The sequence below is a fragment of the Struthio camelus genome, chromosome 14 (genome assembly GCF_040807025.1).
Source record: "Struthio camelus isolate bStrCam1 chromosome 14, bStrCam1.hap1, whole genome shotgun sequence".
Taxonomy (NCBI): domain Eukaryota; kingdom Metazoa; phylum Chordata; class Aves; order Struthioniformes; family Struthionidae; genus Struthio; species Struthio camelus.
The window spans coordinates 19882158-19908847 of NC_090955.1; the positions used below are offsets into that span (position 1 = coordinate 19882158).

General features: G+C 40.7%; 1 long non-coding RNA gene across 1 annotated transcript in view; it reads right to left on the reverse strand.

Moving 5' to 3' along the window:
• Positions 1-11709: 11709 nt before the first annotated feature.
• Positions 11710-26690, reverse strand: part of LOC104152704 (uncharacterized) — a 52126-nt gene continuing 37145 nt past the window's right edge. Inside the window, exons 3-4 of the long non-coding RNA XR_011134542.1 lie at positions 17786-17905; positions 11710-17350 (exon numbers count right to left, since the gene is read on the reverse strand). This is a non-coding gene — a long non-coding RNA (uncharacterized lncRNA). The remainder of the gene's footprint in view (positions 17351-17785; positions 17906-26690) is intronic.

The following is a 26690-nucleotide window of genomic DNA, read 5'->3' on the forward strand; positions in this document are numbered from 1 at the left end:
AATGTTTTCAGATGACAAATGGAAAAACAAATTGTGCTGTTAAGGAAGTACTGACAGCTTTTAAATCAAGAGCGTGCCTACGCTGCATTTTTTTGATACACCACCCATTAAAAAAAGCTACGTAAGAAATAATACGTAGACACAATCATATATCCTCAAATTTTTCATCAACATTTTACTACTTTTTTTTTTTAATAACAGAACCTGGATTCTATGAGAGTCATTATAACAGGACTCAGGAATTTTAGACTGATGGAACAACTGTAATTCAACTTTTCCAGCTTTGTCTTGTGTGTTGCTGGCTTTACTTCTGGTAGTGTGTCTGAGGCTAGGAAACCTCAAAACTAATTGTGGTGCTAGTCTGTAGACTTACTGTCCTAGTAAGTTTTGTGACTGATGCATTCAGTGAACTCCCTGAAATAAATCACCTCTTAAAAAAAACTGTTTACTTTATTCCAATGACCTTCAAATCATATACTAAACTCTCCCTTAGCTGAAATGTAAATAGGGTGCAACTGTGAGTGAAAACACATTGCTCAGATGTTGTTACTGCTGGTGACAGATAGTCATCCTCTGCAAGTCTACTGCCTAAAATACATTTCCAGTTTTATAATGTAGGATATTTTAAGTTACGTTTTATTACAATAGATCACATTTTCCCTCAAGAGATAATACAGGCATCTTCTGACAGCATTGGGTTTGTGTGTGTACTTACCTCAGGAATTAATTTGCCGTGTTATATCTTAATGAACCTTGCAATTCTCGTTCTGCAGGTTTCTCTGATATTTAGGTAAAGGATAGTCTTGCAGTTAAAGAACAAAAGTGAGAGGCATGATATGTATATATAATATCTATTCCTGGCTCAGTTAGTATTTCCTATAGAAAACAAGGTAGATGATGGAAAAGAAGGTAGAAGTACAACGGCTTTAAATTTCTTATGTACAAGGAAAAGGGGTGTCCCTAAACAAGTTACATCAATTCCAAGCTTCCCCGTTGTGTTAGCTCTGTCCAAAAAAATTCCAGGTCTCAAGAACAGTTTATGAATAACGTGCTCAAAGCAGCAGTCTTAAGTACAATAATAGTTGAAGGCTATCCGTTGTTTCAGCAATACATCTTTCCTAAAGCAGACATTTCTTTAAAGTTTTGGATGAAGACTGAAACCATTTTACAACCAAATAAAACAACAAATCACATCTTGCAACTAGTGCTCTTGCACTGTTTTCTTCCGGGTAGCTAGACGTGTGGGCAGAACATTGTTTGAGTTGTTGAGCAGTTGTTGAGGGATGATTTCTAGGCAATTATCATTGGTTCTCACCATATCTTTTTATTGTTGAAGTAAATCTTACTTCGTTTTGCATGTTGGATTTTTCAAAGCCAAGGGGACCTAAAATAAACAATATGCAGTACAGGTATTCAAGAGAGAAACTGCTTCTGGAGTATTGTTTATTAAACAGTTTTTCACCAGCAGCTTCAAAATAAGTAGTTGCTGTGGCCCCTTTTCCGCCCCCATCCCCAACGGTTAATTTTCCATGACAGGTGGCCATAGCAGAGCTGGAATACACAGCTATCTTAAACAGGACTGCCACTGAATGTTTTATCCTAGCTTCTGCAGGAAATGTAACTGCAATTGTAAAAAGAGTATAACAAAGGGAGAAGTATTTGTGTTTAAAGTTTGGAAAGTGACATTACCTCTTTCTAAGATCAACAGATTCCTTACAGCATATTGCCTTGCAGTGTTGCATACAAGAAACGTGTTTTGTCTGTCTCACGCCCAGTGGGTCTGCAACATCCACAAAGATTATGACTACGAAAAGAGCATCATCTATTGCTGAAAGAAACAGAGGGAGGTTTGGGCCAGTTCTATATGTTTATTTCTTAAAGATAAAAAAATAATGGTCAGCTAGCTACTGAAAAGAGGCCTGATCCAACATCTAGTGAAATCAGTTGGCATATTGAGGAAAGACTGACTCGCTATTGCTTGTCTGTATAAATGACAGCTCAGTAAATTTCAGTGGTGATCTTGAGGGGCTCCTGAAATCTAGAAGGCACAATCCCCTGAATGACATAACAGTTACCAGCAAAGAGCTGCCTGTTCCTATTGTAAAATACTCATGTTCAGCCTTCCCAGGTGGGTTACTTTGTAGGCTCCTATATACATTTTCTTGGAGAGTATGACTTATTCTAAATTAGCTAGATCCAGTCTTCTAGGGTAAAATTATTCTTGTTCAAGAGAAGGAAAGTAAAACAGCTTTTCTGTTCCAGGTTTCCCTGCACTTCTAAGAATCTACAGTCATACTGAATGATTCCAGATGCCTCATTCATTTTGATTTATTGCAATTATCTGATGAGATTTCAAATACTTGTTTATTTTATATATATACACACATATATATACACACACATATATAAAGAATGATTCATTTCAAACCAGGTAAATAAGTTACCTCACAACTACTGTTAGTATCAGACAAAAAGAACTTTTCTAACTAAGGGGATTCCAGCTACACCATCACCTTTCTTTCTATTTTCTTTAGAGAAAAATAATCTTTATGTCTAAAAAAACTACTACACACTCTTTAAAAAAAAGAAAAAAAAGAAAAAAAAAAGCTATATAAGTATTTGCAACAATGCACATATTATTTGTCAGGGAGCAGTGAGAGCCAGGAGCTCCCTAAGGGTTGGGGAGCCAGGAGCACAGGCATGGTAACGGGGATGGCAGGGCCAGAGCCTTGCCAGCCAGGGCCCAGCCCCACAGCGTGCAGGCAGGGCAAGCCTGAGGATGGCAGCTGGGATCAATCCAGAGTCCAGACCATAGACACGTTCATAAGGATGAGGCAGGTCTGAGGTCAAGCCAGGAGGTCAGTCTGCTAGTCAAGGCCAGGATCAGATCCAGTGACAGTAACCAAGGTTAAGACACAGCCCAGTGATTGCCAGAAAAGTCCACATGAACAAGGCAGGGCTGAGGTCAAGGTCCAGGGCAGGAAGACAGTCCATGGGTCAGAGTCCAGATCAAGGAGGTCCTTATCAGGCACAGATGCAGCTGTGACACAGCTCAAAAGGGCACTGGAGACCAGCACTCCCACACATAGCTGGGCCAGGGACTACAGGCCCAGGGCTGAGCTTAAATGGAGTTCCTGGCCCCATGTACAGGGGTGTGGGTGGAGGCACAAGGTGAGGCTGGGTGGGGCCATCAAGGCCTATTAGTGCATTCACAGCGCTGTTAGTAAACATACATAGTGTCTCCACTGAGTCTTTGGGATTTAATGTATTTTAAGTGAGTGGCTACATTGATTTTTCACTGATGATACAGACGACATCATTAGCCAAACAGTTTTTGTGAGCGTGCAACAAAGTTTATAAACTGCATATAAAGGGGTTGTTAGGAATGCTCTGTGAGATAAAAAAGCTAGCGCTTACGAGGTATGAGGGAGAGCAGAAGCCTTCAGGACTCAACTAGAGCAAATGCCTGAGGCAGCAGATTGTACAACCTGCATTTGAAGGCACCTTGAGGTCATACCCAGCATGACCAGTGACTAGTGTATCAGACTGAGATACAATGAGAAAATGTCCCATAAAGCCTTCTCTAAGGAGTGTTCTTTGACATGAAAAAAAAAATCTTTTTTTGATCTTGACTCATTCTTAAAACAATCTATGGCATAACCTATTAGCTCCCAAGTATTCAGTATATTTTAACATCTTGTGCTATTTCCATCTTCAGGCTATCATTTTCTTTTATCATACCAGCAATTGTACCATTTCTTTGTGCAAATCTATCAGATTACACTGATTCGATTGTTACTTCTGTTGAGCTGACTATAATGTTAAAAATACACTAGTATTTGGTGGCCTGTACGAGACACAAAAAAATACTTAGTGCGTGATCCAGCAGCCCTTGCTGAAGTAGGTCTGCAAGACCACATACAAGAAAAAGACCGAAGAATAACCCGTACAATCTGAAGTATAACGTAGCGTAGGCACTATACCGTGATAATAATAGGAGACAACTTTTTCTTCACGTGTACGCAGTCCTGATACAAGTTCTGGTATTCCTCTAAAAGGGGCTATTCCACTGAAGGGTCAGATTTTGTAATGTTGCTGGTTCTATTTTTGTGCAGTGTTCTAAGGATAAAACATCACAATGTAAAACCAAGGTCATGAGGTACCCTTGATCGTACCCGTGAGTGCATTGAAGCACACTAAAGTATATTATCAGCTGTCTGAGCCTCCGGCATCTGCTGCAGTCAATCTGTTGCTCTGGATGCTTGCTTTCAAATGCTTTTTTTCACATCTCCTAGTGATTTGATGCAAGTGATCCCGAAACTTAAGTTTTGCTGACTAGGAACCAGTGACAGAACAGCTCTACGCAGTGTTTTATTCCAAACACAACTAAAAATAGTAGTTATTAACATGACTGGACTAGGCTTCCATGATATATGTATCCCTTTAATGCTGGTGCAATTCCATTTACTTCAGCAGGGTGACTCTGGATCTGTAAGTCCAGAAGAGACTCAGATCCCACAGCTAAAACTTTTTTTTTTGTTTTTTTTTTGTTTTTTTTTTTGGTTTTTTTTTCTGGACAATTGTACTGAACTGTGTATAATGGCTTATGAAATCATTATCTGAGACCCATAATCAATCTGTGCTGTAGCAGCCTACGGTTGCTGTCGAGCAACTGTAACCAGACCCCAGCAATTCTCCTTTGTTTAGAGGGCATCCCCACGTGGCTATTCCAGTTAACTCTGGGGAAGGAGGAGAGCCTTAGGAAAAAAAAAAAAAGTAATGTGGCAAGGGCACAGCTGCAGCCCAGATATATCCAGCTTCCAGAACAGCCCTTTTAAGTTATCGAGAGACAGCTATAAGGAGAGAAAATACTGACTGTTCTAACTTCACTAGATTGCAAGACAGCTACAGCCTAGAAGAGAAGTACAAAGGCAAAGCTGCTTTGTCCTTTCACGTTCCCATCCCTCCTCAGTATCAAGTTCCTAACTTAGCTTGGATGCAGTGGATGCAGTAATACTCAGCGTGCATCCAAAAATGAAACGAGCGCTTTATCTCTACTTGACTAGGCTCCAAAACTTCAGTAAGAGGAGGCTGAGTAAGAACTTGGCCGTAGGTGGATAAGAGACTTTGCAGTGTTTATTTATTAAATATATCCCTTTTTTTGCCTTTGTTTGCAGCCTGGCAAAGCAAAAGGGAGTAAAACTTTTTTTCCCCTACATCTCATTACTGAAATAATGAGTAAGGCCTTCCCCCCCACCCCCTGAACATTATTACTGGAATAATCTGCCAAGCAAGCAGTTGAGTTGCTTTACCTTATTACAATCTTTGCCAAGAAAAATTTAGTGGCATGCTAATTTAATGGAAAATATTATAGATACATCTGTTTCAGACACCAATTCTGTGTAAAAAGATGGACAGCTAACAGGAAAAAAAATGTGTGTTCATATAAAGGATCTTTGTCTGCTTTACTGTTTTTCTCAATGTCTCTTTATCCGAAATAGTGCAGATCATATATGACAGATAGTTACGTGAAGGTACTCACCCCTTATTGAAATGCAGATATAAAAATGATAGCACTTTTTCAGTTCCATTAAATAGTAAATAGAAATACCAACATAATTATAACAAATACTCTTTTGGTAACCAAAAGATGATTTAAAAAAAGTCTATTTAATGCTGTGCAAAGCAAGGCTGGGGGTGTGCCTGCCAGGAAGGAGCAGTGTGAGTAACTCAAAGTCAAGGCAGAAATGTATTTTACAAATGTAAACCTTATCAGCAGCAAAAAGATAACTGAATTCCATGTTAATTTCAACCAACTAACAAATGAAAACAATCAGGCTCAACCAACAGAGATAACCAACAGTTTTTTAGTTCCTAGAATATTTTTACGTGCTAAAAATAGGCATGTATCACTTTAATTGCATGAGAAACTACAAGCTGAGGATCAGTAAAAGGTCATAAAAAGGTGCCTGGCTTGAAGGTAAAAAAAGCAACAGAGCAGACATATCAGAATGAAAAGTTATGATAAAGATGTGTATATTAGATATGCTGCAGGGCTGAGTTAATGGAGTTGCTTTAATTATGTCATAAACTAGCAGTTATAGCAATAGTATGTGTGAGGCAATATTAAAGATAGCATGGGGTTCACTGACGGTGCAAATAAACTCTGTTCAGAATTGTAAAAGTGAGTATTTACAGATAAAACATCTTATAACCAGTCCCAATTTCCACTCTTTTCATTACAATTCCCTAAGGATTAGATAGGGATGCAACACTACGCTCCTTGTAGTAGTGTAATAATATCCTTTCATCTCCTAATTTTATGTAACAACAAAGCTAAATTTACAGATCTGTGTGCTTCAGCCAAAAAGAAAAAATCCTCATCTTCAATGCAGGCATTTAGCAAGTGACATCATCCTAAAAACATGACGCTGCTTTTTCTTCTTCTCAACCCACATGGCCAGGTTCTGCTATTCTTCTACTGAAATATTCTCAAGCTGTTTCAATGATTTCAGAGGCCTGTTTTCTCCTAGCACATATAAAAGTCCCAGGTTTTGCTAGCTGTTAGAATATAGACAAATAGCCCTGAATCCCTAGATTCAGAGAATAATGTTGACTTGAAGCCACCTTCGTAAACCAGGCCCTTGGAAAACTACGCAAAAAGGCTGAACTCAGGATCTGCTCTGCACTATTTTTTCACTGTGGTTCGCCCTGTTTTCATTTTGTGTGAGTTAATTTCACTGTTGTAAGCAAGATTTTTACTCTGGAAGGAACCTTCTGGATTTACTAGGCTACTTCTCACTAACATGTAAGATGTAACTTGGTGGATAGCTAAGTCTTGAGTTTCAGGAAGAGGATTTACATATGAGCAACCATGGTCTGTTCTACAAATTCATAGTTCATAATTCACAGTAGGTATGATCTGCTCTGTACAGATAGATCACTGTTCTTCTCTTTTCCAGCTTCTTGAATTGATTATTCATAAAATCATGTGGTGCATTAGACATTAGTCTAGCTTTAGAGAGTCTAGCAATAGCTCTCTCTGGAATATATAGTTTGCCTTAATTCTTTAAGTAAACTCATTCCCGGTATGAACGCAGAAAGGGCTTCCATTTAACATTTGACCTTTCAAAATATGTTTGCCAGTGCACTTTCTTCTCAAAAGACTTTCCTTCTCAAACTAAATGCATCAAATTCTACTACTCAACTTGAAAATAGCACATAAGCATATTTCTTAATTGTGTTAGGTGGTTCCTTAATGCACCCCTCAAGGTGTTTTGAAAACCACATGATCACCCTATGTGTTTCTGAATCTTGTCTTTGGAGCCAGGGTTTGGCACTGGCTGCGTGTGCAGGGACATGGGTGCAGAAGGCTTGGTGGAGATGCTCTAGCGTATAGCAAATAAAGCCTAGACTCGAGACAGATGTTGCACAATATGCATCATTCTTCTTTTGCTCTGGAAGAAGCAGGGGTCCCGCGCGATAAAATGAAACATGATTATACATTTAAGAACTTGAATGATGTTACTGTGATACATGCAGGCTGAAACTGAGTAAGGAACACACAAGCTACCATAATTCTGGCCTTTCCTAACCTCAGGGTGTTCTGACCTCTTTTACATGTGAATCTACAGGTCTGAATAGTCAAAGAGAAGTAAGCCAACCCTGAGTGCTGCTGGTGTGGTGTTTTTAGACTAGTGGCTGCTTGAGAAGGACAGTCGTGGATTTTCATCGGTTTACTGCTATATGCACACCTAACAGGAGAATTCCTTAAATATGCATTCAGTGGCAGCTGATGTATCCAAGCATTAGGCCCATACAGAAGTGGGTTATTTCTGGTTCTTTCTGATTTGTAATTTGGTATGCAACGACTTTTTGTTTCTTCTGACAATTTTTTTTTTTCCCACGTTGTCACAATCTACTCTACTGATTTAGGCTGCTGAAAGTCTAGGGATAATCGTATCATAAACAACCATCTGTATGTTCATCACACTAGTAAAACAAGTCATCCAGAAGGTTTTATCCATTAGAGCTTGAAAAAGTCACAATACAGGTATCTAGCAAAGGATAGAAGAAGGGGGTTGTATGTGAAAATAAGAGAAAAATCAGGATAAATAGAATAAATGGATATATAGAATTAACCGATTTCTGCATTTTAAAAAGGATGATATTGTTTTTTTCAAAAATCACTGCATGTTTGTTATCTCTAATGTATACCAGGATGAAACACACAACCTGCTAGGGTCATGATCGTTTTCTGGAAGCAGCTCAGCATACAGTTACCTTCACAGGGGGAAGAGTGGTAAAAGTGATAGCAAATGGAAAGCACATCGAGAAAGTATTTTCATATTTTAAGTTGGGAATGACCTTGGGTGTTGCCTGATTCTACTGTTGTTACAGATGCTCACACAGTGACTAATGTTTACATTGGAACATACAGAAACGAATATAGGAATTAGTCGACTCGATGAACAGGTTTTTGGTCAAGAAACTCCTGGCAGCCTACACGAGTAATTAAAAGCTCCATGCATTTGATTTGAAATGGAGACCTGGAATCTGGGACCTCCGTTGTGTTACCTACTGTAACCCCCCGCTTTGTACATCTGCAAATTACGTTGCAGACGGTCCTGAAGACTGAAAGCTGCTTAGCAATGCCATGACCGACAGCCAAACTGTTCTGTGTGAGCTGAGAATCTTTGCTCCCCAAAGGGGATGACTCCAGCAAGTCTGGGCAGGTTTTCAATCTGAAGGAAGAATAGGGAGGCACGTTACGCAAATGCCTTCTCTGTCCTCCTCTGGCGGATACAGAAATCTCTTGTACGTGTATAAAAGGAAGGCCTCCCTTTTTGTGTGGGTGTGCAGGTTTCCTCTCATTTAATGGAGTTAAACATTCCTCTGCTGACAGAGGAAAGTGCCTTTCGGCCAGTCCATTACTATCAGTGAAGATACATGTTAACTTTTCAGGCCCACATATCTGAGCACTGAGACTGCAAGAAACACTAAATCTAGAACGCTGGTAAAGCGTCTGAATTTCTAGACAAAATTTATCCAGAAAACAAACCCAGGTATTAGAATACGTGAAAAAAAGGTTTATTAAAGGAACATTCAGGTTGCAGACTAAGCACTCCAAAATTGGGAAACGATAGTGATAAGTTTTTTTATACAACCTTAATTTAAGAACTTTGTGGACCGAATTACAATAGCTTTCGATTAAATAATGCAGTACTTTTTTTTTTTCACCCTCCTTCAAAGTGAATCAGGGTTGCATGCTAATACCATGTTTACCCTGTTGCAAAAGCTGGGAGATAATGAGACAGAAGACAGCAGGAAAGAGAAAGGACAATTTCATGGCTCAGAGGCCTGGGTAACTGATTTTTACCCATATCTGTGTCACAAAATACCTGTGGGATAGCAGACATGGCACATCAACTAAACTGTTCACAGGTGGCAACTAAGTGTACATGCTTCATTCCTGAAGCTTCCACATTTGAGACCTTTTCAGAAGCGAGGAGTGATTGCAATTGTAGGCAGGTCCTTACCCTGAAGCGTGGCAGCACTGGAATTACTCAGAAGAGAGGTCACAGGAGCTTCTTCTGAGCAAAGGGTCATCCTTGGAAACTGTTGCATCAGTTTGATTACGCTGTCCCAATGTAAACTAAATGTGTGTCTAGCCAGGCAGGGGAAGGAATTCAGCTTCAAAACTGTAGGACCAAATGATCAAAATTTGGTAAAGTCACAAGCAACAACCCACAGAGTCCTCCAAAGGAAAACACTGGTAAATAATACATGATGCTAGAGCCATTTCTGGAATACCTCTAGACAGTGGGAGATATGGCCAAGTGAGGAAGACAGGGACATTTCTGTCTTTCCGGTCTTAAAAAGTGTATCATTGATACAGCATAAGGCTGAGCACCAAGGTTTTCCAAAGCATAACAAGTTTCCCCATGCTAATCATTCATTTAAAACTGAGGCTGCTCAAGTGCATTTTCTGCTAATATCGATCCTAAAGCCCAAAATCCCTGCATCTCAAGCTTTACTGTCTGCTTCACATACTTTCCCATCCTAGCAGTATATCCAAGCCTACTGACTCTTTAGTTCTAAAAACTCCTTTCGGAAATTCACCCCACCCTGTAACTCAGAGAAGAGGTGGGTAAACCAATCAGCACATATTCAGCTTTCAGGTTATGAGTTATTCCATAGCAGTCAGCCTTTCTGCATCTTGGGTGTGATGCTGACCTCAGTAAGAGCATGCTGCCTTGGTTAATGCATGACTTACCTGCTGACATTATTCTCACTCCTCCCCACCTCCACCTCTCTAAAAAAATTTCAGATTTTAATAACAGTCTTAGCTGACATCAGCAGATACTTCCGGTTGCATTGGTAAGGATATACCACCGATGAAACATACCTGGGGTTATGTAATGGAGGTCAGTATAGCTATTGGTCATTCACAGATCTGTGCAAATCTAGATGTAGAGCTTAAAGGTTTTGGTGACAGCTTGAAAGACTCTTAAGTTTATTTGTTTTGCTTTCTTTTTACAAAATAACTCAATAGAAAATTGCTCCCCAAATAATTATTCTAGACTAGCTGGACACTAATCAAACGTACTGTAAGTCAATGTTTTTGAGTGCATTTAATGCAGTATGATTAAAAACACAGACTTCTTGGCAATATTAAGCTTGTCAAAATCAAATCTGAAACTCCTGTTTTGTTTTTCCATTTAACACCTCTCTTTCTGGGTTTTAAACCAAAACCTAGCAGAACTATACTTATTGTGGAAAATGGGGGGGGGTGAAAAGTGCTAGAAGTTGTTGAGCAGAGCCTAGAGATCCCTTTGTACAAACCATTCTACCTCCCTTTAGGTCTCTGAGAACAAGAGGATGAATGAAACTTTAACTGTTTGTAAGTAATACCCACTTTTACTTTTGTGTTACGCCTGAACGTAAAGAATTTGTTTCTGAAAAACTGTAAAACAAGATATGAGAGAAAGACTATCTCTAGCTAGTCACTAGCTTCCCCATCTAGAGTGAGTTTAAACAAACCAGTTAAAGTGGCACCCAGTTAAAGAAGTCACTTTAAGGTGTTCTCCTAAGATACAATCCAGTTTACTTTTATTCCTACATCCTAGACAGCTACTGGTTTAACTAGGTCAACATTTCACTCTTGCACTTGGGAGTGTGACTGGATACAAGAAATAATTCTGTATTTGAATAATGACAAGGCAGAAGCCACGTAGTACATGATGTGACAGTGGTCCATGCAAGATGAAGTTCAGAATGTGCAGGGGCCATTTCACTCTGTTCATACCACGTGGCACAGACTGCGTGAATTCCAACAGATCTAATTTCAGGTTAACTCTGTGTTTATAACGCTGGTGCTCATCTGTTGCACCAAGAAAAGATCATTTGAAAAATTGGTTAATACTAGCTAAAAAGATCATTCCGCTCATCAAGTAAAGCAAGCAAAATGATTACTGGCAGGAACAGCAGCCATATGCTTGACCTTTACCCATTCTCTCTTTCTAGCTTCACATTCAGGACTAGGCTGAACGCATTCTTAGGAGACACGTATTTGGAGGAAGAAGGCTATTTTAATTCACTGTGCGGTTTCGCAGCGTAGTAGGTCTCTAGGAACATTTCCTTTCACGTCAATCCCTTTAAGCATTTTACAGAGCATAGTCTCTTCTGGGAAGTCAGTAAATCTGAATTCATGTTTTAAAGTTTTATCATGACTCAGAATATAATGTACAGAAGGCAGATGGCATAGCTGAAGAATAAAGGGAATGCAACCTATGTAGTCCTGCTAAAGATATTACTGGAATATTTTACATTTTCCATGCACCCAAATTAAACCCTTTATACAAGCAAAGTAATCCAAAACCATCTGGCATCAGAATTTGGGATTTCATAATGCCTTAATGGAAAACATGTGAGCAGGATATCCAAAATGTCGGTGGCAGTGGGTTGCATTAATAGATACAGAAAAGACTTAACTTTGCAATAGTTTTGTCAGGTTTTTGTTATGCTCGACTCAACACCACTAATACCAACCTTAAACCACTGCTGTTCAGCAAGGATAACTTCTGCACTGTTGCCATTTCTTGCCTGACTGTTGTCACTTCACTGTGCCTGAAGATCAGAGAGGAGAAGACTGAACTATGAAGCCAGATCTTTGGTCTAGCTGCTCTCTTGAAGTCCTTTCCAACCCTACATTTCTATTTAACAAGCGATAGGAATAACTGTGACAAAGGATCACTTTCAATTCAGTCTTCCTCCTTCCTCCTTTCAGGGCTGAATCCTACAATGAGTCACCACTGGCTGACCAGGCAAATACTGGTTCTGCCCTAATGGAAGCCCAGTGATTGCAGAAGCCTGAGCAGGTTGTAGCTGAACTGACTCCTTACATATTTAACAAGCATGTATTCTCTCTCTCCCGACCATGTTTCTCCAAGCTAGGATATGAAAAGTTCTGCCAATAAACATGTTATCTTTCCAAACTCCTTGGGGTCCCAACCAACTGTCTTCCCCAAGTGGGTTCTTTGTTCTTCTCTAGAGCAAAGGAAAGTGATTCTGTAAAGTCTGGGCATTCAATCTTGACCCAAGCTACGTCGCAGGAGTACTGCGCAGGCACAGCTGTGCCCAGCTGTGGGGGCCTGACAATGGGTACAACCTAGTTAGACTGAGGTTGTTTACAACTCCTCCGAAGTTCAGAAAATCCAAAGTTTGGAGACAGCTTAATTGAAAATAGACTTGAAAGAAATCATGAGAAATGATTAATTCAAAATTCTGATTATCCCAGCAACCCTGCAGCAGAACAGAAGCACTTTGTCCTATGTTGATTATTTTGCATTAATCCATGCAATGCCCTGCTTGATTGGTGCTGTGTATTCTGTTATGATCAGCTGGTCCGCTGGAAGATGACCTTTCTCTATTCTAACTTAGGATTTTCTTTGTGCCACTCTACCAGTATCATGCCTACGGCATCACCCCAGTATAACACGATGACACTTGAGGATGGAGAGGCCCTGATACTTCCTCCTCTGCCGATGGTTTTGGGACATATTTGGGATGCCTTCACATTATGGTAGTCCTGCACTATCATTTCAGCTCCCTTGGCTGTTGCCAGTACCCTTCTGGCTATAGCAGCATGGAGAAAAAGAGTGTTCCAACCTTGAACACAGAAGCCCTAGGATTATAGATACAAAAGGGAACTTTACACCTCTACTGCCTTTTCTGACCCATACAGTACATTGTTCAGCTTGATCTGGTGTATTTTCTAAAGAGCACCCGCGACCTTCAAAGTCCTCAATATTGGTCAGAATAAGCGTTTTGAGAACCAAGCAGTTGAAGACAATCCAGACAACTCTTCACTGAACGTTCACTTTTAATTTACACCAGATGTTAGCAGCATAGGAACAAAACCACAGCCAACTGCTGACTTATAGCTCAAAAAGTAGCATGACTATATCTGCATATACCTGTGACCTCCAGATCCTGTTTGCTTATGGAGTACAGTTAAGCTTTTAATCACGTGGGTAGGGACTTGATTGGTTCTGGTCGCGTCTACACAAAGATTTCAGCCCTGCCCTATACCAGAGCTGCCCCTTCCCCTTCCACTGCTCTCTCCTCTGCTCCTAAGGCATGCATCTTCCCGCAGCTCCCATTAATACTCCTGCTGTCCCATGGTTGCTCTTGGCTTTGTGGCATATCTCCTGTCCAGTGCAGAAGCAGTTAGCCCAGGTGGCCTCCTGGTCACACAGCCTTCTGCCTCTGCCACAAACTGCCCTACTTCTTGTAAGAGAGGCAAAGAGGATGAGTGTACACCCCTGGCATATCAAAGGTGGGGATTTTACAGGTTAGGCCACTCTCTCCTTGAGGCCTGCCTCTTGTACCTTCTTCTACTTCATTTCCACAAATGCTTTTTCGTGGGTGACCTGAGACCCTAACCACAGACTTAGCGGCACAGGAGGACTTCCTCCCTGCTGCACAAGTGCTCTCTGATTCTTCTCACCTTCTCTTCCCATTTCCTGACTCTCCCTGCCCCTAGATAAACCTTTTCATTTTCCTCAGTCCTGGTGCTCTCATCCCAGCAAGATGGGGTTGTGGCATCCCTAGGCAAGAGAGGAAATCAAGGATCGCTAAGTGTGAAGAACTCTGTGTACTGGTGTATACTAGGGCAGTCCTGAGTCTACTGGTAGAGCAGCGGTGGATTTTGCATCCTTGACAACAGAAGTATGGTAGCACAGAGCAGCATGAGAGCGCTGGGCATAGGGACCTCCTGGGCTTGGAAGTGGGTAGCATGGATGTGGAGAAGCCTAGTGTAAGGTGCCAAGGAAGCATGGATAAAGTATATATTAACACGCAGCCTCCCAAACAATTTTGAAAGTTATACCTTCAGCAAGGAAAGGTTTCTCAATCAATTCTAGATTTTACAGATGATGCAAGTGTTTTATTCTCTTTGAAGGCTCATTTCTTCCTTCAGAAGTTTTGTTCGTTTGCCACAGCATAAGCAGAAAAGCTCTTTCTTCTTTCCTTCCTTTTTTCTCCACCAGAAAGTGGAGAATCACCCCACTAGTTCTAGGTGATGTAGGCTGTGCCAGTCCCTAACTGGGGACTCCAGAGAAAGGGCTGGGGAGGCCTCCGGGAGCTCTTATCCTGCTGGCATACAGGCCAATCACAGTCTGGACAGGACTAGAGGGATTTTGCGGTTCTAAAACTATTACCAGCTATCAGCTTACGCTTTGAAACGTATACAGTACGCAGTAGGCCAATGCTGTGTGTGAATGTGAGAGGCAGCTTTACCCTGGCAGGGTGGAGCAGGAAAAGAGAGGACTCACCTGGCACTAAGCCCTTTTAGGCAAATTTCCAAATTAAGAAAACCCTATAATAATGTCAGTAAAGTCATCATGACAATGAAATGCATCTGGGAATGCAGGACTGAGATCCTATGGCAACTTCAAGCCTCTCCTGGGCATGCTGAAGAGCATATCATGATTGCTCAGTTATATCAGCTAAAAAAATCAGGCAAAGGGCAAATAAAGGCAGGAGCCTATTTTCTCCAGTTTAGTTATGCATCTATTGAAGCCTAAGGCAGCTATTTCTGATTTGTGAGAAGTGCAGCTCACCCCACCCAGCAGCCACACTGGTTTGTATTTCCACAGTTGGTATGCGAATGGGCAGAATGGATTAGGAAGGCCGGCACGATCTGCCATCACATATGGGTGCCACACCACTGCCGTGTGACAGAGATGCAGGTCTCCCCTTTGCCTCCAGCTTCTCAGCCACTTGTCAACCATCAGAGGATGCAATGGCAGTGTGCATCAAGTATGGAAATGTTTCTGGGCTATATCTCAAATCTGCAAGCCTTGCTCCTCTCAGCTCTCCTCCGGAGCTTATCTCCTTGTCCCTAACTTGAACAAGCCACCCCAAATTCCTGGTTACCCATCCTTGCCAAATTTGCTTTTCTAGTAGTCTCTCAGAGAACAAGCTATACCCGCATTAGTAGTTTCAATAGAACGCTTACTGATATGTCCTAGTAGTTACTTTATTCCAAAAAAAAAAAAAAAAGTCTATTTTTCAAATTAACAGTATGTAATAATCCAACTTCAAGTATTTTGTTATTTGGTTTTTATAAAGCTGTGTTTATAACGCCTTGAACCCTAAAATAACTGTCAGTTTACTGTTCCGGTTGCCAGGTCATGGCTAGGGAGAGCCTAATCCATCTTTTTAGGGGCTTGATGTGTTTCTCAAAACTGTGAACCCTCGTGTCAGCCACAAGAGGGAGGACGTGACATGCACTACACCGAAGTTTCTAGTTTACCAAAGAAGTTTCCAGTTTACAAGAAAGTTACACTAGTTTACATTAAGATTCTATTTTAAATCAGTTTAGTCAAAATCAGTGCAAGAAGCTGGCTGACTTTTGTAGTTAAGTTTAAGAATAGCTTATTTAGGGTTGCCATAAACAGATTCCAAATTGACATAAGCTAAACTAAGAGTCTTCACAGAAGTGTTTATACCAGTTTAACTAAATTAGTTGAAACCTCCATGGAAGATTAAGCAGTGGGACCCTTGTGTTTGGATAAACACTAAGACTGAAATACACTAATTTAGCTTAGAATAGAAATGTAAAAGTCTGGTTTAACTTCAAAAGTAAACTGTGCACTGTATTCATCATCAGCTTCACAGAAAGTCCCTCCTAAAGAAGCGACTACTCATCTGTATTTGATTGTTTCTATTTGAATCTTTCTCATTAATTTTTGTTGCTGAATCTGCCTCATACAAACAATCTCGTAACACTAGGACATTGTGTGAATGCCATGACACAGCTGAAGGCAATGGGGAAGAGATGTTCCAGTGCTTGGATATCTGAGAACCCTGCATTTAAAGCACAGCTTGTAGCAGAGTCTATGTTCGGTCTCTTATTTAAAAAAGCCTAGCTGCAGTAGTACTTGCTTTAATGCTGGTGTAGGGGTGTTGCTGGTGGGTTTGTTGGCTGGCATTCTTCTAGGACAGAGGGGAAAATCAACGTTCAGAGTGATTCAAAGAGAAAGGTTTTGCTCAGCTTCCTAAGGTCTAGATCTGTAGAATCTCTCCTGGACATTTTTCCTATCGCTGGCTTCTCTCCGTTAGGAATGCCTTGTTCTTCCCTTTCATATGTTTCCTCCTAGGTTTTGTAATCGGCATTGCCCCAAGGAAGTGCAGCTGTCATGATGGTTCACAGATCGAAATTCAGCCTTTAAAGTAGCTAAGGCTTGATTCATTTATTACTTTGAAGATCATGACCAAAGCCTTAAATTGGCATCTGAAATATGAAACGTAGCATTTGATGAGGCCCAGGAAACCTGCAGAGGAGGCAGCTATTGTATCCAATCCAGTCTGAGAGACTCTGATGCAATATTCAAGATGGATGGTTTTAAAGGGAAGGAGGGAAGTTCTGACTATAACATCGAACAGGTACAGAAGCTGGAGAGTTCTGAAGACATGAACGCAGAGAAGCCAGGCAGTAGCATTCATCCTGTTTAGGAGCTACTCTTAGCAAAGCAAAAGACAGAGAAAGAGCAAGGTCGCCCTGGAAGCCAGAGGATGGTGAGTGGGATGCCTAGAATGCAGAGGAAGTGGTGAGAATCCGCCTTGCACCCTATGGGTGTATATGCAGCTGGCATGAAATGGAGGAAAATACACTGAGAAGGGTTTTGGTAGTGACAGTCACGTGTTCCTGTTTGTAAGTGTCTTTTGAGTAAAAGAAGAACATCTGTTCTTGAAAATTCTGTTAAAAGAAAGTTTTCCCTCCGTATTTATCAGCATAGTATTAGAGTGCCAAAGGTGAAGCCATGGGTGTACCGGATCAGAACTGAAAGACAAAATGAGAAAGGAGGAGTCATTCACAGTATCAGGGAAGCAGGATGCATTTCAATATCAGCACAAAGAGAGATGCTAAGTTTCAGGATGGACCAGAAATAGCCCAATAAGTTGCCACTGAATCAACAGCTTCTGATGGAAATCTGTCTTGGACAGAAAAGTTTCAGAAAGCTTAAATTGCTATATTGAAAGTGCTAGTTATCACTTCCCCATTCTTTAAATACCAAGTGTTCATCATCTCTGCCATTACAAGTTTATTGTAATTCTAAATAGGATTATACCGTGACTCCTTGCACAGACCAAATGACAGAAAATGTAAATTGCCAAAACTGAAAGAGATTCAGGTATTAAAATTATTCAGTTCAGTGTGCATTTTATGGAGGTTCCCGTTACAAAATATAGTAAACTTTTGTTTTCCAGTACTTACCACTGACTTGCGTAATTAAAAGCAAAGTCACTTGGTTATACTTTGCATATTCATGGTCTTGTGTTCAGCACACCACCAGCTGAATGAACGTCTTCCCATCTGAATGCTAAAGAGGACAGCCTGAAGTGCAGAAAAATGAATGAGTCAAATGTTATATTTTCACTCAGTTGTCATGAGTGCAGGAACAAGTCTTTAATTGGCTGACGGAGCAAACGTTGGTAACCTTGTTCATACAGCTAGTACTAGTTCATCCATAAGGCTTTCCCACAGCATGGGGTAGGATTCAGGAAGGATTCGGGAAGAAGTGCATTTGAGATGGCAGGTCATCATGTAGGTGATAAGGAGCAATTCACCTGTGATAGCAGAGGGCCTGGACATGAGGTCCAAGGAAGCTCTTTCTAGTTCTATGCCCTGATTTGGACAACAATATAGATTAACTTGGTTAACTCAGTTACTGTGAATGAAATAATCACAGCAGAGTGAATTGTTAGTGTCAGAATAATTACATCACGCAGAGACACACTGTAACCTTCTGCTGAAGAGATGGTTCATAGACGATTTCGAAGAACTGAAGCTCTAATTTAGAATTAGATGTTAACTGCTTAGTGGTAGTACTTTTGTTTTGACCAGGTATTTATTTTGTCTAGTTATTTGACAGCCAGCTGCACTGATGGCCTGTCAGGCTTGACTCCCAGCAGCTGAGAGGAAAAATACGAAAAGCAGCTCAATTTTTCATCATGGCTTTTTTTTAAATTTTTTTAAATTTTTTTCAGCACTGGCTGTTAGACCACAAAATAACCACATCTGGTGGATCCTTTCATATAGCATCCTATATGTTGCATAGGTGAATAGAATTGCTCCGGAGATTGCTCGATCAGAGGCTGCACAACTGGCACAAGAAAAGAGAACTTCTTCCACCTTGCTAGAGCAAATTGAGGGAGGAGGGGAGATGGGCTAAGAAGTGAAAAAGGCAGTACAGGTATAAATATCCTTGCTTGTTTCCCAAGCCTCTCCTTACAGTTCCTCAAAAATACACATGCTTTGAGCCACGCACTCTACTGCTCAATAAGCACGAGAGTGAGAATGTTTTTGAATACCATCCATGTCCTCCAGAACAGCTGAGTCGGTTGTACCAGGGCAACAGCTCATGTACGGTCATACCAGCTCCAAAGACATCTTATAATATAGGGTCCTCTATCCACATGTGCAGCTGTGTTCACTAAAGAATTACAGTACCTCTCATCTGCACAAGTCCAGATACAGTTTGTGGTTTATGGATTGCAAGTACTTGGCTGCAGAAACTTCCACATGTTCTTCATATCCTTGTCGCTGGAGTTTTTTAATCTCCAGTCATGACAGCCAGCTCCAGCACTCCAGGACCAGCACTGAGACAATAGCATTGGTTTGCTTTTTAAAAAATACTCGAAATTCTACATTTTTCTCAGAAAGACTTCAGTGTCAGTGGACCTTTGTGATACGGGATTTAAATAAAGTCATCTAAAAGTGTGATTTCCGATGTTCAGTCCCTTACCCCCCCCCCCCCCCCCGCCCTTCATTATTATAAAAATAATGCTGAATAGGATTTGAGTGTACTGGCTGGAACTGATATATTAATCGAGCATCTGATATCTTCTGCTGGACAAGTGAATAGCAACATTTGTATTTTAATAAATAAAGTTTCCAGCTCTTTAAGTAAAAATGCAGAATACAAATTGTATAGAAGTCAGCAAAAAAAAAATTAGTTATATTCTGAGTATGATTTATTTTTGTCTTATCTTGGATGGCAATAATAGTTCTCATAGCTCTTTACTGATGGCAGTTTGCAACAGTCTTCTCTATTCTCCTTCCCAATTCCTTCCCAACTCCCAAACGTGTTGTCTTGACTAGAAAAGCATGACCTGTGGCTGCACTTGCATGAAAACGATTTGAGCTCAAACCCATTTTTGATTCGTCCATACAGGAGTTCTGAGCAAGAATTTTAACCTGTTCCTACCTTATCTCCCTTATGAGGATCATTATGCTTTCTCTTCGATACCTTCTTCTTAAGTTACAACAAAGTAAAGAATTTTGCCTGTGTTTCATTAAGAACAAATGTGTGAGTGCAGCCTGGACCTTATTCAAACTTCAGCTTTAATCAGACTACTGTAAGGAACTACTGTGGAGATGCAGAAACCAGTCTTCACTGAAAGGTGTAAAGTTCTGCACTTGTCAAGTATTCAGAGTATGACTATTACAGTTTTCCCAGGAAAGAGTTGAGGGCCCAGCATCCATAAAGAAGCTAGCTTATTTCTTCATAACGATATTTTTTAAAGTTCTAAAACTGCTGAGATGCTAAATTAGCCTCTATTTAAATTTCTTGCCCATTAGGTCATAAGTAAATTGTAGGGGCCTCAATGATCACCATGTACCAGATGAATGAGTCTTACTGAAATTAGAAAAGCCTGAGTCTGTGATCATGCATCACTGACAAGGAGGAAAAGTATATAATCTTCTTGAGATGCGGGGGCCTCTACTCATCAGAGCCCCATATCATGAATTCCAGAATTCTTCTAAACTAGACTTGCAATTAGTAGAAGAAAGTCTAATATTAGCTCTGCAGCCTCATTAAAATCATCAGCACTTATACAGATGGATGTCTCCCTGTCTCAGCAATGACTCTAAAAGATCTCAAGTTTATCCATATTGGAGCCTTGTAATTGGAAGAACCATTTCAAGTCTTCAGTTACTATTTCTGATTCCTAAAACTTATTCTGAGTATTAGAGTTGCCCATTCACTGCAAAGCAATTTACGGTCATAGGTTTGAAACTTGTTTTAAACAATAAAGAGCAATACCAAGCTGTCACCCCCAACTCTAAGTAAATGCAAGTAAGCCACTGTCCCCAAATGCATATTTTCTGGGTTTATGACATTTGCTTGTTACATTATGGCTACCAGGCAAATAACTAGAAGATGCAGAGAGCGTGAGCAGCTATCCATATTAGTGTCAGCGTGTGTCAGCAGCACAGCCTACTTCAGAGAGGCTCCTTCCCTTTTCTTGGGATATCCCATGAGTCACCGCTGACTGTGCATTACTCCAATGCCCCATAGGCTGCATGTGTAGGCTCATGTCACTCACCGTGTTGCATCAGGGAAAACATGTTCAAGAGAACTGCTGTCATATGCACAGTCACCTGTTGGTGGTTAGGAAATGGGTTTTGATTGCACTGGCTATTGCATAGCAGTAGGAGTTTTGCAAGGGGGTAACTGGAGGTAAGCACGATGGGCTTAGCAGGCTCATTTTGTTAGTGTCCTGCCCTTGCCACAAGCAATTTCCTCCATAATCTTCCTTGCAAAGACTTTAGGAAAGCAACGTTTTTGATGTTTGTCATTTTAATGCTTTGTCACAGTCCTGCACCTATGGAATGATTCTTTGACTTTAAACTTCAGAAAGTGGATTTTTGGGGATCTGAGTTTGGCCATAAGTCAGGCTTCAAATTCAGGGAACTGGAAGCTCTTTCCAGACCAGATATCAAGTCCTCAGCCAGATCAAATATTTTCATTGAAATTCTAGGGCTAAATTGCTACAGCCTTCCAAGTGAGCCAGCCTGATTTTCTCTCACTTTGTGCAGCAATGTCCTGCGCTTGGTGCCTGCTTCTGACATTCCACACAGTCATTAGCAACAAGGGGGACAGTAGACTCTGCTTGGAGAACGGAGACTACAGCATTAGTTTTGAGGGAGTCTGTAACTGATTCAACTGATTTTTCTGGCTCTCTGTACAATCAGGCAGCATGGGTAAGGGAGACAGCTCCCTTTAGATCATGCAGTCATTCCAGAATGGATTTATATCAGTCCATCAGTTTCACATGGGACTGTTTAACTGAGTAAAACAAAACCTTTGAGCATCATTAAAAGGAAGGGCATTTTCAGCTTAACTTAAATTATGAGTGTGCTAAAAGCAAAGCTCGGTAACGTATACAGAATTGCATAAGCTGAACTTCACTCCTGCTGAGTACAGTACTGTGCTGCTCTGTATTCTCTGCAGGAAGATGGGGATGGTTTTGATGGTAGCATAAAAACTGATATGTTTTGCCAGAGTGCTTCCAGCTGATGGAGTGGCTGTCTCTAGGTACCACACCAGGAAAAGAGTCCAAGTTCCTCAACCAGTTGGTGCAGACCGGCTCATGTAAGCATTGCATAGCTCTGGGCTCTGTGTGGTTGTCCTGAGATTATTGTTACTGTTTTTTCATTTTTTCCCTCAGCTGGCAATGCACGAAATAGTAATTGGCTGTGTTACAGCCTGCCAGAGTTGTGCCTCTATAGGATGACACCAAAAGTTATAGATTGTCTGCCTTTAGGCATCTGAAGACATAAGAACTACTGGAACAGTATTAGAGCAAACTTGGTGCAGCTAATATCCAGATTATCTCTTGAGGTTGGACATGTCCCCAGGTTTCCTTTCAGTTCTAGGAGGAAAGCCAGAGGTGACTAACTTGCATGTCATTGCAAACTAATTCTTGGTTTTGGGAAGAACCGCACAGAAGATACAGCTCCAGCAGATATACTATTTTTTATTTTCTCTCTTTTACTTTGGCAAACTCAGGCAGTAGCCTTTAAAAAATGCAATCTGGGTAGTGAAACACCCTTGCTTCTATTGTTTCTAGCTTTAATAAATACATTCCTCTTGGGTCAAAGCTTTCCATGCTTAGTTCTAGATCAGAGGCCAATTTTCATGTTTGAAAGACCAAGCGAAATGAGTTTTCAGCTGTGAATTACTCAAACATGGGAGTAGGAAGGAGAGAGACTTTAATGTTGTGATCAGAAACGTTGCCCTCTGGTAACTCAAGAGCTCTTTAAATGCTTTAAAATTTCTAAGCAGCTTAACACAGTTTAATCTACTTCAACCATCTTTTCTACAGTCTGTTTGGATTGAGGAGAATCTGTTCTGAGTGGCTCTGAATTCAGCCTGATTGATTAAGGTTGCTTTTGGAGACCCTTTAGCAATTCCACCTTGAAGCTTTGTAGGGGCTGGTGCAGATGTGCCACGAAGAACTGGGGATCAGATTGCCTACGCTTAGCGCTCCTGCACTGAGTTCATCTGCACAGAAGAGAATCTGGATATATAAATCAAATAGCTCCTTCCTCAAGATGGTGCAAAAGCTCTCCTGTCTGAAAACTCTACATTTATGTGAAAAGGAAATTATGTGGAAAAATATGAATGCCTCTGAAAACGAAGAGACTGAGCATTCAGAAGTCAGTCAGCTTTAAAGGTCGGGCTGTTCCCAGGCTAATTTGGCACTGATTCTGTATTTCCCTGTGCGAGATAAACCTCATCTGTTACTGTTATTTGCTCTTTGCCTATGCCACAAAGTATACAGGATATGAAACGTGGCAGATCCCAAGATGCAGGAGCACCTCTAAGTTGAAGAGTTTCCTGATTTAGTACTGAAACAAAGTTAAAATTTCACTTCTGGTTTGGTAGCTTCCCTCAGTACTTTGTTCACAGTACCTCTTTCCCCAGAAAATTACATAGTACCTTTTCTGGACGCTTGGTGGGAGATGCCAAAGTCCTACAAAGTGTACAAGATGCTGCACCTGAGACAGCGGCATGCCTTTAGACTGGCTGAAAAGCAGAAAAATATGCAAATCGCAGCAGCTTGCAAGAGCCTAGTTACCTTTATAGAAAAAGCCTTAGGGGCAGGTGTCATTTGGAATGTAGACCCAGTCTGAAATAGCCAAAACCATTTAGGCAGTATAATGAATCATGGATAATGACCTTGAAAAAGACCTCAGGTAAGCACATGGGAAGGACAGACTCTGTCTTCAATGCTTCAGGTACCTGCCTGTGCCTTTAAAGGCACTGACATTCACTTCACCTCCCCGGTATGCCGTGTCAGATAACTGGTGCTGCGCTGAACAATAGATAGCAGGCTGACAGGCTTTCAGAGGAGCAAGCTAGGTTTACATTAGGCATTTTCCATAAGGTCTTTTGAAAAGGTACACTCAGGTCTGAGAAACAGAACAAGCAATAATGACTGCACTTAGTAATGTGTACAGTAAACAGACTGGAGAGCAGGGGACAGCTCAGCTGAAGTGCATTTCTAATCTTAAGGGTGACTCTGAAAGTGACTTTGTGAGGTCTGCTTTAATCCGACTGTCTTTTGTTCATTTTATAAACAAGTTTTCCCTTGAACTGCCAAGTCTGCCAGTTCCCCAGAGAGGCTAAAGCCAAGCAGGGCTCCTCCTAACTCATGCTTCATAGACAGCAATTGAAGATGTGCAAGTGCAACTTTTAACCCTACCATTGACGAACACTATTAGCTGAGCAGCAGTCTTTTCGCTGAAAAATAATGAGCATGGCTGAACACACATGCAGCAATATTCCAGGCACAACTTGTCTGTCCAGAGAACTCCAAGAACAGAGTTTGAGATGACTTAAGTAAAAGCATGCAGAGATTCAAAGTGTCACGATTAGACCAGAAGACATGTTCTACGGCTACAGTCACCACTAGAAATATCAAGCTGTCACTAACATGAAATACTCTAAACGTTAAGAATGATCACAGGCTCCCATAGCAAGTTTTCTGCTTCGTTCTTCTAAGAGCTCCCTGTAGTTAGTATTTCTTCCATTTTTTTCCTAGGATCTTCTGCTTTTGGTATGGTAAATACCAGGGCAGACCTGGAAAAGTTCAGGCTGGTGGTCATCTGAACTCAAGAGCTGCAAAATGGTCCTTCTCTTGCCTGTATATTACTCTTACAGCGGCTGCATAATGTGCCCTCCCCCAAATTTTTCATCTCTGGAAGGCCTCACTTCCCACGTTCTTATGCCTTTAAATAAAGGACTGGGCAAAGATACAGAACCTTACTAAAGTCACATAAAAAATAAAGGGTCTGTAGCTTTGTTTCAAATCCTCTCGTTATTAATCAGTGCAGGAAGCACTGTCCTAAAATGGTAGTGGTGGCCCTGTTTGTCTTGTTAGGCAAGGAAGGGTCTGTCTGTGGTTGTATAGTTAGAATATATGATTTTGAAAAATAAAGTTCTTATCATTACTAACTAGTTCAATGATTAAATCTCAAATTTAACTACTATTTTACTTTGAACTAGAGTTTCCACTGCCTCACCTTTTGTCTGGGAAGGGAAGCTAGATTGATTAATAGAATTTACTTTCTATTAATCAAATTCTATCAAATAGAATTTACTTTCTATAAGTTTCACTTTCTGGCACCTTTGCACAGTCTGTGTGTATATATATATATGTGTGTATATATATATATCCCTACATTAATTGCAAACCGAACAGACTGTGCGAAGGTATCAGAATATAAATATATATCTGTGTGTATATACATACATACATATACGCATACATACTCTTTCACAAAGCAAACCTACTTTAGAAGTTTTTTGGCCCCCTGTACAAATTCGAGGGAGCCCTGGGAGGAGCCAGTCCCCACTAGGGAAGAAGCTCACGTCCTTGCTCCCAGCTGGTACCAGCAGAATGTGGAATTAGGGACTCCTCCCACCTCGCCACATAAAACAACGCACTGAACGTCCAAGATCCAGTTTCAGCCACAAAGCAGTTGTTATCATCCCCAAGGAGTTTCTTTATTCTCATCCTGGCTCTTGACCCGTATGATGAAGATAAATGCGTTTTATGGTTGCTTTTCAACACATAGTCCTAATCAATGGGATAAGCAGGAATGAACAGCCACCACAGCCCAAAGATCCTTGCTCCAACAATTTTGGCCCAGTCTAAGTATGTCTCCCACTCTGTATGCAACTTTATATCTTTAATGTAACTTCTACTCACTTAAAAGGGCCGATAATGATAGTATCTTAAACCTACAATACATACATAGCAACAACACATTTAGTCTGAGATTAAAACCCAGAATTTGGTCCCACGAATCCTTACAGTAACTCAGCTGTAACTGTTGGCCTGTAAGACACAAGGATCCTCCCCCTGTTTTTGCCTCTGGAGAGATGGAGAATTGCCATTAGGGCATTTTACAAAGCCCAGCAATTTAGTGCTTCCTACTGCACTTATGAATGCACTTGCTACACCCTGGCTCACTCTGAAGAATTATTCTGAACATGAGTTCTCTGAGGTAAACAAAACGAAAGAGTTCTTTCCCTCCAAAATAATACCACTTCTGCATGTACTATACTATTTTGTCTTAGACTATCATTTGTCAGACTCAGCTCCGTCCCAGACTTGCCTAATTTCTAGTTTGCCATTTAGTAATATGGTGTGGCTATTCTCCTGTAAGAAAGAAAAAAGCCTGGTGATGTTTCTAGATGAGGTAATAGTGATATGGGAGTTTGCACCCCTACTCAGTTTTATTCCTGGTTTTCAGTCTCTCCATCTATAAAGCAATATATATTACACGGAAATTTCAAAGGCTGTGAGAGCCTGTGTAAGAAGGTGAACGAAATGTTAAACACAAGCAAAATACCAAATACCAAATACCAATATCAAATGCTACCAAATACCAATACCAAAATGGCCAGGTATAGAAATTCCTATAAGCAATCCAGGCTTTTATTAATATTATTTTGTTTAAAATTTTGTTCACTATGAATCCTCGTGAGTGAGGGCATAGGGCATATTTTAGTAAACAGAATTCGGTTGAGTTTATCAGAAAATAAAAGTGATGAGTGATGTAAAAAGAGAATAGATAGGGTAGCCTACTCTGACTTTGAACTAATAAAAAAAATCTTTAAACATTGTCATAAATTATATGATCTAAACATTAATTTCGAAGGAACAGCATATTTGCCGATTTTGGTAGCGCCATGTTTAATTATAGCCAGGATTCTTATTTGCAACAGACATCCAATCATCTGTTTGCCTGCCCTGTCCAAGTCCGTACACGTGTAATTTTGAATGAACTTGCCTCCTTTGGGGTTGAGTTTCCAATCTGG